The sequence below is a fragment of the Pteronotus mesoamericanus genome, unplaced genomic scaffold (assembly GCF_021234165.1).
Source record: "Pteronotus mesoamericanus isolate MK-2021 breed Mesoamerican mustached bat unplaced genomic scaffold, CSHL_Meso_final contig_82, whole genome shotgun sequence".
Classification (NCBI taxonomy): Eukaryota; Metazoa; Chordata; class Mammalia; order Chiroptera; family Mormoopidae; genus Pteronotus; species Pteronotus mesoamericanus.
Window position 1 is genome coordinate 22,626,734 of NW_026555265.1, and position 8,207 is coordinate 22,634,940.

General features: G+C 35.8%; 2 non-coding genes across 2 annotated transcripts; both read right to left on the reverse strand.

Annotated features, from left to right (window-relative positions):
- Nucleotides 1–312: 312 nt before the first annotated feature.
- Nucleotides 313–382, reverse strand: LOC129080056 (small nucleolar RNA Z40). Its single transcript, XR_008530142.1, has one exon. It is a non-coding gene; the product is annotated as a small nucleolar RNA Z40 (small nucleolar RNA).
- Nucleotides 383–648: 266 nt separating this feature from the next.
- LOC129080061 (small nucleolar RNA SNORA1) lies at nucleotides 649–789 on the reverse strand. The gene has a single exon (XR_008530147.1). It is a non-coding gene; the product is annotated as a small nucleolar RNA SNORA1 (small nucleolar RNA).
- Nucleotides 790–8,207: the final 7,418 nt, after the last annotated feature.

Below are 8,207 nucleotides of genomic sequence, written 5' to 3' on the forward strand. Positions count from 1 at the left end.
AGAGGGAAAGTGAAGGAGAAAGAGAGGGAGAGAGACATTAATGTGTGGTTGCCTCTCACACGCCCCCCACTGGGGACCTGGCCTGCAACCCAGGCATGTAGTCTGATTGAGAATCGAACTGGTGACCCTTTGGTTCACAGGCTGACACTCAATCCACTGAGCCACTCCAAACAGGGTGCCTTGACTTGTTTATTAGATTAACACTCTAGAAAAATGTCTAATTAGAAGTTCAACCGGGGTTTTTGACAAGAGTTAAACTGAGTAAGAATATAGGTTACCAAGCTTATTTTTGTTTTTGTTTTTTACTTTATTTGTTCAGAAAGGCTATTTTCATTCAGTCCATAAAGAGCCATTGATCATTTTCCCCAACACCATAACCTTATGCTGGTAAACAGTACAAACACATGATGGCCTTTTTAACACCTAATATTTTTTTGTGGTGATGGTAAACCACCATGATGGGCTTCTGCAAGAGTTAGATAAATTGCAAGACCATTAATATTGAAGTTTTATAAAGGGTAAGTTTAAATCTAAAAAGGAATTTAAGGAAGTAAATGAAAATCTTATCTATAATTCTTCAAGCCATTTACTTCAGGACCCCAGAGTTGAGTCTTTTTATGCCCAGTTTTTACTCATTGAGCTTAGCTAAACTGTTAGAGTTTCATTGTCACCAGTGCAATAAACTTACTGTGACAGAAGTGTAACCTGTCACTGAAGTCTCAGTGTAGCCACATTCCCAGTTTTTACACACCATGAACCTCAGTGCTCATTGTCGCCTAGAATGAGGCATGTTAGTTTTTGTTTTCAAGTCAGTCACACAGTGTTGTCGATCTAGAATTGCAATGTATAACACATGAATGTTTTCCTTTTTTTTTTTTTTGAAACATTGAAATCGTTTTTTTGTTTTTGTAAACATTTTTAATTTATTTTTTTATTTATACATCATGTTTATTCTATTACAGTTGTCTCAATTTTCCCCCTTTACCACCCTCCATGCATCCACCCCCAACCCCCGCTCCCACAGTTAATTCCCACTCTGTTGTCCATGTCCATGGGTCATTCATACATGTTCTTTGTCTAGTCCCTTCGCCTTCTTTCCACCATTGTCCTCTTTTCCCCTCCCCTCTGGTCACTTTCGGTCTGCTCCATGTTTCTGTGCCTGCGGTTTATTTTGTTCATTAGTTTATTTTGTTGATAGAGTCCACTTATAGGTGAGATCATATGGTATTTGTCTTTCATCAACTGGCTTATTTCACTTAGTTTAATATCCTACAGTTCCATCCATGTTGTCGCAAAGGTAGGAGTTCCATATCTCTCTCTCTCTTTTTCCTTAAATGCAGATTGATTTTATTTATTTTTTAAATGTCAAAGTTAATTATAAAATATGTAAAAAATTTGAAACCATTATAAAGTCTCAGCAATTAAACCAACATGACACCAGCACAGAAATAATCAAGTAGATCAATGAAATATAATGAGCATTCTAGAGAAAAATGTATATATCTGTCTAACAATATAATATATGATTAAATTGCTATTTCAAATCAATGGGGAAAATAAGAATTGAAGAATACAGCAGAAGAAATCAAAAGCAGGCTCGATGAAGCTAAGGACCAAATCAGCGAGCTGGAAGACAAGGTAGAAAACAGCTCCCAGAAAGAGCAAGAAAATGAAAAAAGACTCAAAAAGAATGAAGAGGCATTTAGGGAAATGCAGGACAACCTGAAACGTAATAATATCCATATAATAGGGATACCAGAAGGAGAAGAGGATGAGGAAGGGATAGAGAACGTGTTTGAAAAAGTAATGATGGAAAACTTCCCTAATTGGAGGAGAGAAAAAATCTTTCTTTTCGACTTTTATTCAATTAAATTTTGTCATCTTCGTTTACCAATAGGTTAAACCCCTCACACATCTTGACCTTAAAGATGTCTATTTAAAAAATTTTACATCTATATCATGCAGTAGTTTCTCCTGTGTACTTCTTGCTTACTGTTTTTTGTTGAATATTCTGTTTCTGATTTCAACCCATGATGATACATGTAGATTTAGTCCATTATTTTTGTCTGCTTTATTATGTAATGTGCTTATACAACATTTTATTCATTAGTTTTTAAATTAAAAGACATTGAAGCTGTTTCCAAGGTTTTGCTGTTTTAATCAATGTCATGATGAATACTCTTGTGTATATCTGTTTGTAGCTTTGGGAAAAAAATTCTCTATGGGATATATATCGGAAGTGGAATTATTGGATCTTTGAAAACATTTCCTAAATGTCCAGAAAATGGCTGAGCAAATTTTTGTTCCTATCAGTGGCGCATGAGATTTCTGGTTTCTTCATAATCTAACTACAAACTTATGTAGAACCATAATGAGATATTATCTCACACCTGTCAAAATGGCTCTCAACAATAAATCAACAAGTGCTGGCGAGGATGTGGAAAAAGGGGGGCACTTTTGCACTGTTGGTGGGAATGCAGACTGGTGTGCCACTGTGCAAAGCAGTATGGAAATACCTCAAAAAGTTAAAAATGGGTCTGCTTTTTGACCCAGCAATCCCACTTCTGGGAATATACACAAAGGAACCCAAAACACTAATTCAAAAGAACATAAGCACTACTATGTTCATTGCAGCATTATTTATAATCACCAAGATATGGAAGCAGCCCAAGTGTCCATTTGTAGATGAGTGGATAAAACAACTATGGGACATTTACCCAATGGAATACTACTGAGTTGTAAAAAAGAAAAAAAATTACCCTTTGTAACAGTGCGGATGGACCTGAAGAATATACTAAGTAAAATAAACCAGTCAGAGAAAGACAAACACCATATAATTTCACTTACATGTAATGAACAAACTAAACTAAAGAGTAAAATAGAGACAGACTCATAGATAGAGAAGGGGATGACAGCTAAGGTTGGGGGAATTTAGGGTGTAGAGGAATTGAGCGAAAAGGAAAAATGAATCATGGATAGGCACAACAGTGCGGTGATTGGAGGGTGATGGGGAAAAGGGAAATAAATGATAATGGGGGAAAAAAAGCTTTCAGAAACAAAAATATAAATAAATAAAATAAAAATATGTTATATTTAATCCTATGTTATGTTATGTTGCAATTATCTTTAATAAGTCTCTTGGTCATGTATCTGTTTATTGTGGTATCATTTATAGAAAATAAACCATTAATATTCATGTGATTAAAATCACATATTTTCTTTTGCTCTTGCATATTTTCCCTTTTAAAAAGAACAACTTTACCCACCTAATCCTATATAGTTTACTTTAAAATAATTTTTAATTTTTCAATTACAGTTGACATACAACCCAATTATTACACATTATATAACTTATTAAGTGTTTACCCCAATAAATCTGGTACTCTTGTGATACCATACATAGTTATTACAATATAATTGACTATATTCCCTATTCTGTACCTCACTTTCTGTAACTACCAATTAGTACCTCTTAAACCCTCACCTGTTTCATTCATCCCACCAACCTTCTTCACATCAGGCAACCATGAAAATGTTCTTTGTATATGTAGGTCTATTTGTGTTCTGCGTGTTTGTTTGTTTTTAGATTCCACATTAAAATGAAATCATATGGCATTTTCCTTCCTCTACTTGACTTATTTTACCCACCACAATAACCTCTGGGTCCGCCGATGTTGTTGCAGAAAGCAAGATTTCATTCTTTTTTTTTTTATGGATGAGTCATATTCCTGTATATATGCGCCATTATTTATTCATTCATCTTCTTAGGTTGTTGCTATATCTTAGCTGCTGTAAATAATGCTGCAATGAACATATGAATGTGTATGTTTTTTCAATGTAGTGTTTTGGGTTTTGTCAGATAAATACTCAGAAGTGGAATTTCTGAGTCCTCCTTTGTCTCTTGTTATATAGACTTTATTTTAAAGTCTATTTTGTCTGGTAATCCAGCTTTTCATTTGTTTGTTTTCATTTTCATGAAATACCTTCTTTCATCTCTTTGTGTGTGATTTTCAATCTGACGAGAGTCTCTTGTAGACAGCATATATAAGGGTCTTGTTATCAATCAGTCTCTTTATGTCTTTTTTTTAATCCTCACCCAAGGATAAGTTTTTATTGATTTTAGAGAGAGAGGAAAGAGAGACAAACATTGATGTCAGAGAGTAACATTAATTTGTTGCCTCCTGTAGTCACCCCAGCTAGTTTTTGAACTTGCAACCTAGACATATGCCCTGACTGGGGATGAAAACTGCAAGCCTTTGGCGTATGGGACAATATTCCAACCAACTGAGCTACCCAGCCAGATCTCAATATATGTTTTTATATGGGCATTTAATCCATTTACATTTAATTATTATAGATATGTATTGATTGCCATTTCTTCATTAATATTTATTATTTTTTGTTTCTTTTTCTTCTTAAAGAAGACCCTTTATATGGGCATTTAATCCATTTACATTTAATTATTATAGATATGTATTTATTGCCATTTCTTCATTAATATTTATTAGTTTTTGTTTCTTTTTCTTCTTAAAGAAGACCCTTTAACATTTCACATAATACTGGTTTGGTGGTGATAAACTCCTTTATATTTTTCTTGAATGGGAAGCTCCTTATCTGTTTTTTTTTTATTCTAAATGACAGTTTTGCTAGGTAATATTGGTTATAGGTCCTTGCTTTTTTCTTTTTTTAAATTTTTCTTTATTGTTGTTCAATTACAATCGTCCTCATTTCCTCTCTATTACTCTCCCCTGCCCTATCCACCTCCCACCTTCTACTTTCAGTCTTCCCACCCTGTTGTCTTTGTCCATGGATGCTTTAAACATGTTTCTTGACTTGACCCTTTCCCTTCTTTCCCCTGTTATCACTCTCCCCCGCCTCTATTCACTGTCAATTTGTTCTTTATTTCCACATCTCTGGTTCTGTTTTGCTCATTTGTTTTGTTGATTAGGTTACAGAGATTGTATGGTATTTGTCTTTCACTGCCTGGCTTATTTCACTTAGCATAATACTCTCCAGTTCCATTCATGTTGTCGCAAAGGGTAGGAGTTCCTTCTTTCTTTCTGCTGCATAGTATTCCATCGTGTAAATGTATCGCAGTCTTTTTTTATCCACTCTTTTACTGATGAATGCTTAGGCTGTTTCCAGCACTTGGCTAGTGTTAATCGTGCTGCTATGAACATTGGGGTACATAGGTTCTTTGGAACTGGTGTTTCAGGATTCTTAGGGTATAATCCTAGCCGTGGAATTGCCAGCTCAAAATGCAGTTTTTCACTGAATATTCATTGCCAACCTCTTCTGGTCTGTAAAGTTTCTGCTGAGAACTCAGATGACAGTCATATATGAGCTCCCTTGTAGAAGAACTAACTGCTCTTCTCTTGCTGCTTTTAAGATTCTCCCTTTGTCTTTTACCTTCGGTATTTTAATTATGTGTCTTAATGTTGTCCTCTTTGACTTTTTTTGGGACTCTCTAAGCTCCCTGGTCTTGTATGTCTCTTTCTTCACTAGTCTAAAAAAGTTTTTTCAAAGAGGTTTTTAATTTCTTGTGTTCTCTCTTCTCCTTCCTGTATCCCCATCATGTGAATGTTAATAAGCCTGAAGTTGTCCCAGAGGCTGCTTACACTATCTTTATTTTATTATTATTATTTTTTGCTATTCTTTTTCTTAACTTCCAAACTTCTGATTTGATCTTCTGCTTCATCTATTCTACTGTTGATTCTCTGTAACATATTCTTCATTTCTATTAATGTATTCTTCTTTTCTGACTAGTTCCTTCTGATGCTTTCTATCTCCAAATTTTTGTTTCCTATGTCTTTGTTGAAACTCTCACTAAGTTCATCTACTCTTCACCTAAGTTCATTGAGCATCCTTATATTCAGTGACTTGAACTCTGCATCAGGTATAGAGATTATCTCCATATAGTTTTGTTCTTTTTCTGGAGTTTTGTTCTGTTCTTTTACTTAAGACATATTTCTTTAAATTCTCATTTTGACTTCCTCCTTGAGTTTGTTTTCATATATTAGGTAGAGCTGCTACATCTCTCAGGCTTGGTTGAGTGGTTTTATATACTAGGTTTCCTTTAAAGTCCAGTGACTTAGCTTCCTCAGTTCTCTGAGCTGGACACTCCAGATATACACACTGTGTGAGCTTTGTATACTTTCTTATTGTATTTGAACACTGCTATTGGCATGTTAATGGGAGGGATTTATGCTCAGGTTGTGATGATTGGCAGCAACCATCGTGGAGGATCAGCTCCACGTGAACAGGGGGGTGAACAGACCACCCCCACAAAATGAGATTTCCTTACTTTAGTGGAACTTGGATGCCCACTGAGTCTTCCCCTTGGGTGTTACTTGTGGAGGTGGTTGAGTGGTGCTGTGATATGTTCTAAATCTGTCTACCAGGTGTGCTGGCTCTGGGTTCTTCTGGGAGGTGCAAGTCAAAGTCAGCCATCGAACCTCTGCACTGCCCCATACCACCGGGCATGAGCTCTAAAATACTCTGCTGATGGCTGCCGTCTGTGCTGAGCTTAGAATTGCCCAGGCAAGGCCAGGCTGTGAACCAAGCCTGCCCACTTTTAGTGCCAGGCCTGGGGTCACTTGGCAAGAGGTATGGGGTATGCTGAGGCCAGATGTATGAGAGATGTCAGGAAAGTTTGGGACATGAGCCAACAAAAGTCATTCATATAAAAAGCCACTGGAAACAGTTTGGCTTAGACTGCAAGTTAGATAGGGCAGGATCTCACAGACTCACTGAAAAGGAGAAGAGTTGCATGGTGATAGATTGATGGAGACTCAGATATGGCACCTGCCTGCCAGCTCTGCAGAGATAAGGGCTGGGAGAGGCTTCAGGAAAAAAATAATGGCCTCTGCAATCATTTCTTTCTGGGATAAACTGCCCACCATATCTCAACTGGATGCTGGATAACTTAGTTCCTCTCCTCATGTCTCTGGTGACTTTCAAGCATTTCCCCCAGCATAGGAGCTCAGAGTGAATGAGTCCGAGTAAGTCCATGTGTAGGCCCTTTAAAAGGAGTTGTTTTGGACTCTAGAAGCTTTCAGTCTCCCTCAACCTCAATCTCTGCTGGTTTTTAGAGCCATAAATTATGGGGACTTTCTGGCTGGAATCCTGGTTTAGGGGGCCTAGTGTGGTGCTGGGATCTCTCGCTCCTCGTGGGGACCTCCATAGCTGAGATATCCCTCCTTATTTTTATCTGCTTCAAGTGGATGTTGGACCAGCCCGTTTACATCTCTGCCCTTCCTACCAGTATTGATGTGGCTTCTTCCTTAAATCATTAGTAGTAGGACTTCCATTTAGCTAGATTTCAGGTGGTTCTACAGGATGGTTGTTCCGCAGTTTAGTTGTAATTTTGATATGATTGTGGGAGGATGTGAGTAACACATTTACTTATGCTGCCATATTGACCAGAACTCTAGGTATTTTTTTTTATTTTTTAATTTCAATGTTCTGTACATTTGTTTTCTCACATATATTCTTGTGATATAATTTTATGATTTAATGTATTATTCTCTAACTAATGAGGTAATTTTCCCCATCCCAATAAACAATTCATTCTTAGCTAACTGATTGGTCATGCTACAATTTACAAGTTCCCATAGAATTCATGGGTTTCTTTCTCTGCCTTATTCATTTTTCTGTGAATATGTTAGTGCTACCAGTTTTATTTATAATGGATTTTAATATGTCTTAATACTTCATGGAAAAGTCTTTCCAATGCTCTTTTTATTTCTTTAAAATATTTCTTAGGTCTTTATGCGCCTTTGTTTATTCATTAAAATTTTAGAATAATTTTGCATGTTTCCTCACACAATTCTTTGGGATTAAGATTTAATTTATATTAAATTTATAATCTAAATCAATGATAACTGATATCATTTTAATGTTGCCTACTTATTTTATAATCTTAAATTTTTTTATAAAGATTTTTAATTTTTAAGATACTATTTAATTCAATTTTTCTAGCTCTGGTAAATTTTAACTATTTTCTATTACATACAAATGGAGGATATTGGTGTTATTTTCTGTTGATTATACATCAAACTACCTTTCTAATAATTTGTGTATGGTATTAGGTTTTCCAGGTAAAATTACTGTAGTGTCTACATTTTTTTTCCTTACTGTGTTGTTTAGATCTTCAATACTTTCTAGCAAAGATGTTGGGTAATCACCTGGTATACTCTCATTGGACT